This window comes from Notolepis coatsorum (assembly GCF_963971535.1).
Source record: "Notolepis coatsorum genome assembly, chromosome: 12".
In the NCBI taxonomy this organism is placed as follows: Eukaryota; Metazoa; Chordata; class Actinopteri; order Aulopiformes; family Paralepididae; genus Notolepis; species Notolepis coatsorum.
In genome coordinates this window covers 78,568,031-78,575,257 of record NC_140176.1, presented here as the reverse complement: position 1 = coordinate 78,575,257, position 7,227 = coordinate 78,568,031, and the positions used below count along the sequence as shown (strand labels likewise).

General features: G+C 42.6%; 1 protein-coding gene across 1 annotated transcript in view; it reads left to right on the top strand.

The window, feature by feature from the left end:
* The first annotated feature begins 2,031 nt into the window (after positions 1-2,031).
* wasf3b (WASP family member 3b) overlaps positions 2,032-7,227 on the top strand; it is a 64,510-nt gene continuing 59,314 nt past the window's right edge. The window contains exon 1 of the mRNA XM_084325557.1: positions 2,032-2,107. The gene's annotated coding sequence lies outside the window, so the exon portion shown is untranslated. The remainder of the gene's footprint in view (positions 2,108-7,227) is intronic.

Sequence of the window (7,227 nt, the reverse complement as noted above, 5' to 3'; positions counted from 1 at the left end):
CATTGTAGAATATGATCCAGTACTGTCATTTATAATCCATATTCCAGTGCTCTTCGGAAGGGGACGCTTGTGTCATTGTTCGTGTGAATATCAATGATGTCTTTGTGTACAAAGGGAATATAAAACACCAGTCAGCAGTCTCGAATAATATACAATATTTTCAGACTGCTACACTTGTGACACTATTGTCACCCACTGTAACAGAGAAGCCGTCGGTCTTGCTGAGTTTGTTATTTGATCCGAAGAGAATGGACTCTGTTTTACCCAGGTGTAATGATAGTTTGTTGTCAGCGAGCCAGGTGCAGATTCTACCGAGTCCGAGCTGAGGGTTTGTTCAACCTGTAACTTGTTCCTGTCAGAGACCAGCATGCAGGCTGAGTTGTCCGCGAACAGGAACAAGTTGCACTCACAAGCTGTTCAAAATGTTCTAAACATAACATTACTTGATTTACATTTCATTTTATTCTGTCATTGTCAGCATGGCCCAATGATAAGTTGATGTTATCAGAGGCTATGACTGTAAAATCTTGCACCAGAGTCATAACCATCATTGTAACTGAAAAAGATCTATAAATCTAATAAAGTCTATAGTTCTATCTATTGTAAAAGGACTATGAAACCGTTTCTACAATAGGTCATATCTGTTGAGGTTCCATGGTAACCGGCATTCCATTTGTAGGCCGACCTTGAGAGTTCTCTCTCTCTCTGTTGAGGGAGGGCCAGGAACTACAAGTGTTGCTATAATATGACAGACTCACTGGACAGACGGGAGCTTCTTGAGGCGAACTGCTGGACAACTACTGGACCCACCAGTCTGTGTGACATTTCGTCTCACTGGCTTGAGAATATATTCTGTTGTCTTTTTTTCCTGCATCAACTGCTCTGTTATTCTTATTAATTTTGTATAATTAAACTATCAAATAAATCCACATCTGAATAGAACTAAATTATTTGTCGCGACGGGTCCCAAAACATAGAATTATTTTAAAAGCTGGTTTTGTTCCTAGAAAAGCGACCCCCCCCCCCCCACCCCCCCCCCCCCCCCCACACACACACTCACACGTTACAACATAGTCAATTGTGTGCTTGTAAAGTATGTCAATCAGACACACTCAAGCGTGTGTATGTATCAAAGCGCATGGGAGTGCCTTCCCCTCCTCTCTCTTCCAGGAATAGAACAGCTTCTTCAATAATGAAACGATCTCTCCATCCTCGCCTCTGTCTCTTAATCCACTGACTATTTTCTTTCTTTCTCTGAGTAGACAGCAGTTTAATTTCTCTCTCTATACAACTACACACCATGTGTGGTAATAAACGTATAGATGTCGCCTGGCCTATACATCATCCCATTGATTGAACCCACTCCAGAAAGATGCAACCTGGCTCAGTCCTGTTATCCAGTCATTAATGAATGAATGAATGAATGAATGAATGAATGAATGAATGAATGAATGAATGAATGAATGAATGGATGAATGAATGAATGAAAACTGTATTAACAGATTGCAGAATGGGTACAATACAGTACAGCTCAATACACACAATTGTTAATGTTAAGGGGTCAGACCAGAGAAAGACGTTTGTCTTGTTTACATCAGGGTCCCCCATTTTCAATTCATAGTTATGTCTGCATGCCGCTTCATTGAGCCTTAAATACCTCTCTGGGTGATGGTAGCCTCTGATTATGCGTTTTTAGAATTATTATAATTTATTAATTGTTTACACGAAGACCAAATCGGGACCAAACTGTGTTTCTTCTAAGCACTGACTAAATTGCCACTGGACGGACGGGGACCCAATTGAATAAAAAACCCTCAAAGGCTTCGGTCCACTCCACCCAGAATCACCCCGCCCTGCCGGGGGAAACCTCCCCTGTCACTCAACTCTTCCTCGACAACGTGATAGGTCGCCGATAGGACCCAGCGCTCATTAAATCCCCTTCGTGGAACATGATTGGTGGAACGGGGGCCGGTGGGTCCCGCCCCTCGGTGGATTGTTCGGAGCGGCCAGACGGCGGAGGACTCGGGATGGCAGCGCTGATAGGAGGATCTATCTAACGGGACATGCGGGCGGACTGAATAATCCTACTGAAAAATCCCAAGTGCCGGTGAGGGTTTTTACAATGCTTCTTATATAACAAGGAATAGCACTCTAATTCTAAATGACAGAATGTTTCTATTTGTGTTTATTGTATAGCCTTATCGCATCCATCTAAATAACCTAACTATGAGATCGACCACTGGACATAAGGCTAGCTACCAAGTGGTCACTCGCGGTGGACCCCCAGTTGAGGTTATTAATATATGCAAAGAGGGGTCTCCCTGTAGCCAAAGCCCGGTCGAACAATTCTATATTGTTGTCTTCATTGGCTAACTTTTACGCATGTGGGTGACACGGTTGAGCAGATAACAATAGGTCCATCAACCGGTGTGTAAATCTTATATATTAGGCCTACACGCCGTGTCTGCCTTCCACTCTCTAATTTAGGGTTAGGAATAGGATCAACTGATTTTAAAGGCGATGGGGAGAGAGATTGATAAACAGATGTGGGTCACTCCATCAGTAACGCAAAGCGACGATGCGGAACACTGATTGATCGCTCTGGCCATCCGTTTAAGCCCCCCCCCCCTTCCTCTGTTTCTGTGTGCGTGCGTGCGTGTTGTGTATATGTGACAGAAGCTCTGTGTGTGTGTGTCTGTGTGTGTGCGTGTGCGTGTGTGTGAGAGAGAGAGAGAGAGAGCGAGAGAGAGAGGGAGAGAAATAGCGGGTCGGGTGTGTTTGGCTTGATAGACGACTTGGAGAATTTAGGGCATGCCATGAACACTATATAGTGAAATTACTTCCATTCATCAGTTGCAGGGATTTTTTATTACACTTAAATGTGTGGGTGTTTGGCTGAATAAACTGATGGACCGGCTGTCCTGGGAAATTTAGATATGCATGACTGAGCTGAGGACAGATAGGTGATTTAGCTTGATGCTCTTGCAAAGAGATTAAGTTAATCAACATTAGCGTTATGGTAACCCGAGGTAGTAGAACATTTCCCCTGTCAGATTAAACACAAAGTATTTCCCCAAGATTCCAGGAGTAAGTGTCAAGCCCCTCATAGTCTAGTACTCTAGTTGACTAATGGACGTTTAGTTTTTTCCAGGCTGAACGAGTTAGTTACTACTGCAGTGGTTCTCCAGCTGGGGTCATTGAGAGGTCCTATTCACTAGAGGTTAGGCTGAAATATGAGTGATTATATATTTTATATATATTATACAAGGCGGCTGGGTGGCGCAGTGGGCAAGGCGCTCGTCACCAACGCAAGAGACACTGGTATCGAATCCAGCTGTCAGCGGTGCTTCTGGCTTGGCCAGCCGTCATACTGGCTCGATTGGCAGAGTCAGCGGGAGGGAAGCCGCGGTGGGTGAGTCTGGGTTGTTGTGGACAGCGACTCCTACAGTTCGGTCGGGGCGCCTGCACAGCGAGGGAAGGATCTAAGAGAGGTAGTGTGACCCTTCCACACGTTACACTCTCCCAGTGAGAGTCCGCGCTGCCAGGTGAAAAGAAGTGGTGGGCTGGCTACACATGTGTCGGAGGAAGCATGTGATAGTCTCCGCCCTCCCAGACCGACGGTAGGGGGTAGAGTGCGCAACGACCAGGAAGGGGATTGGGAATTGGCATAACGACTAACATTGGGAGGGGAGAAAAACGGAAAAAAAGAAGGGGGAAAAAGATAATAAAAAAAGAAATATATATATATATATATATTATACAGATGGGGATCCCTGAGACAAAACCTTATCAAATGGGAGCTGACGGCCTAATATGTAACAATCCGGGTGTCCTTGACATGAGCAGGGCTGAGAGCCACTGATCCTGTGAGCTGAACAGAGTGCGTTTCTTTTAGAAAACGATGAGCTCATATCTCTGACATCACAGTGTGTTCACAAATATGACCTGACATTTAACCCTTTCACTACCACACTACCAAATTCGTAACCCTTTCACTGCTACAATACAGAAGGTTAACCCCTTCACTGCCACATGACAAGGGGTTAAGGTTAACCCTTTCACTACCACACTACAGGTTAACTTTTTCACTACCACACTACAGTTCACTACCACACTGCAGATGGTTAACCTTCTGTAGTGTGGTAGTGAAAGGGTTAATAAATAACCCTCACAATGAAGCATCACGGTAGTACGTTGGTCATTCCAGTTTTATCGAGGTATACAAGCCTTTGTACAAATCATTTACCATGACATGTAAGACCATGGTACCACTTTTGTGCTTAAATAATACCACGGTATTATCCTATTTAAACCACAATATCGATTTTGATATCATGGTGTTTTTATCCTCATTGTAATCAATCAATAATGGAAATACCATGATACTTTTTTTTAAATACCATACTTTTTCACAATTTTACAGATTTGTTGATTAAATGGACTATTTGATTATCTGACCAAATCTGTAAGAACCTCAGCTTGAGACACCATACCATATGACTCCTACTACAAGTGTAGCTACTCATAATACCATATGACTCCTACTACAAGTGTAGCTACTCATAATACCATATGACTCCTACTACAAGTGTAGCTACTCATAATACCATATGACTCCTACTACAAGTGTAGCTACTCATAATACCATATGACTCCTACTACAAGTGTAGCTACTCATAATACCATATGACTCCTACTACAAGTGTAGCTACTCATAATACCATATGACTCCTACTACAAGTGTAGCTACTCATAATACCATATGGCTCCTACTACGACTGTAGCTACTCATAATACCATATGACTCCTACTACAAGTGTAGCTACTCATAATACCATATGACTCCTACAAGTGTAGCTACTCATAATGTTCCTGTGTGTGTGTGTGTGTGTGTGTGTGTGTGTGGGTGGATGGGTGGGTGTGAGTTTGTTGTGTGTGGTTGAAGTATTTGCAAATTGTATTGCATCATATGTTGTAATGTGTATTGTAAATTGTATCGTATTGTACTTGCTGATATATATATATGTAATCTTGCGAATAGTTATTTGATGGGGGATGGAAATGGATAAGCCTAGCTTTGTCCATCTCCTTTTCAAACAGTATACAGTTTCTGGCTGTTTTTTGGGGGGGGGGGTTCCTCTTTCATTTATTTTTTCAAATGTTATTTTGCCAGACAATGGAAAATGTAGCCAAACTAATACTGTGGTTTGAAATAAAACTATTGAATCTTGAATCTTGAAAGGGTTAAACATGATGCTGATAGCAGTAGCCATACCATACCACCAGCTACACTGAGAGACATAGGGAATAGAATGAGAGGAGATTTGTTTTCAATGCACTGTATAACATCATTTTTGTGATATTACCCCCCTAGTAGGCATACTTCCTACTCAATTATGATTTTGGCCCACAATCATGAAAATAGGATAATCTAGATAAAAACTATTATTGTTCTGCATGCCGTGTTGCTCTCATTTTGTCTTGTGTTGTAAATGCAGCGCACCCTTCCTCCCCCGAGGAGGGAACCAGTGCCACAGCGCAGTTATTTTGTAATATCTTTGGTAAATTGTAGAAGATGACAGAAAGGTGGCCTCTGGTAGAGAAGAAAGGTCAAACAAATCCAGTCACTGCATATATAATCGTGATTTCAATATAATCGTTATTATGAATTTTACCATAATCAAGCAGCCCTACTATATAGCATGTGTCAGTGTCAAGTAGAGCTGTTAACAACATGTTGTGTCATCGATTCATCTAACGATTATTTGATCTATTAATCGGTGCATCTAAATGATACATTTTCATCAAAAAGATAAAAAAAAACTAGACAATGAATACACACTGAAATCGAGCTAAAGCGCTTTAACCCTTTCACTACCAAATAGTTAACCCTTTCACTGCGACAATACAAAGGGTTAACCCTTTCACTGCCACACGACAATGGGTTAACCCGTTCACAACCACACTACAGAAGGTTAACCCTTTCACTACCACACTACAGACGGTTAACCGTCTATATAGTGTGGTAGTGAAAGGTTAACCTTCTGTAGTGTGGTAGTGAAAGGGTAAACGTGGTCTTTTTAGTGCATTTCTGAACAAGCTTAGTGCTTCTGAATGAATGCATCAGACCAGACGCCTTGGAAAGTTTAACTGTCACCAATGAAGCATTGATGCAGTAAGTTGTTTTTTCCTAACCATTTTATCCGATTCATTGTGACACACCCCCATGTGGCACAGTGTCGAGAGTAGCAGTGATTACGTCGTCATATTCAGGGCAGTGTGACCTGATGTAATCCATCCTGCATTATTCATGACTTCAGAATGGCACAAACCTCCCTCCACACAGGCTGTAGCTGTAGCCTGCTTCACTCATACATTGATAATGTCTCTCCTCTCAAACCTTAATGGAGGCCTGCATCAGTAGTAAAAAACCTCTCGTTGTGTGTGTGTTGTTGTGTGTGCACATGTACATACGTGTGTGTCTGTGGTAAGTGTGTGTGTGCGCGCAAAGGTTGTGGGTGCATGCGCGTTTGTGTGTGTCTGTTTGTCTGTGTGCTTGTGTGTATGTGTGTGTCTCTGTGCATGTGTGTGTGTCTGTGTGTGTGTCTCTGTGCATGTGTGTGTGTGTCGCTGTGCCTGTGTGTGTGTCTCTGCATGTGTATGTGTGTGTCTCTGTGCATGTGTGTGTGTGTGTCTGTGCATGTGTGTATGTGTGTGTCTCTGTGCATGTGTGTATATGTGTGTCTCTGTGCATGTGTGTGTGTGTGTGTCTCTGTGCATGTGTGTATGTGTGTGTCTCTGTGCATGTGTGTGTCTCTGCATGTGTGTGTATTTGTGCATGTGTGTGTATGTGTGTGTCTCTGTGCATGTGTGTGTATGTGTGTGTGTCTCTGTGCATGTGTGTGTATGTGTGTGTGTCTCTGTGCATGTGTGTGTATGTGTGTGTCTCTGTGCATGTGTGTGTATGTGTGTGTATCTGTGCATGTGTGTGTAATGTATGTGTGTGTCTCTGTGCATGTGTGTGTCTCTGTGCACGTTTGTATGTGTGTGTTTTTGTGCATGTGTGTATAGACCTTTTCAAACTTGACAACGTAAACATTCTAAATGGTCCCAAGTTTATTTCCTGTTGCAGTGTTTTGACAGGAAATACACTTAGACCCAAGCTGTTCCCTAGCAACCTAATTCCACTAAAAAGGTCAATATAATGTATGTTTGTGTTCATATGTG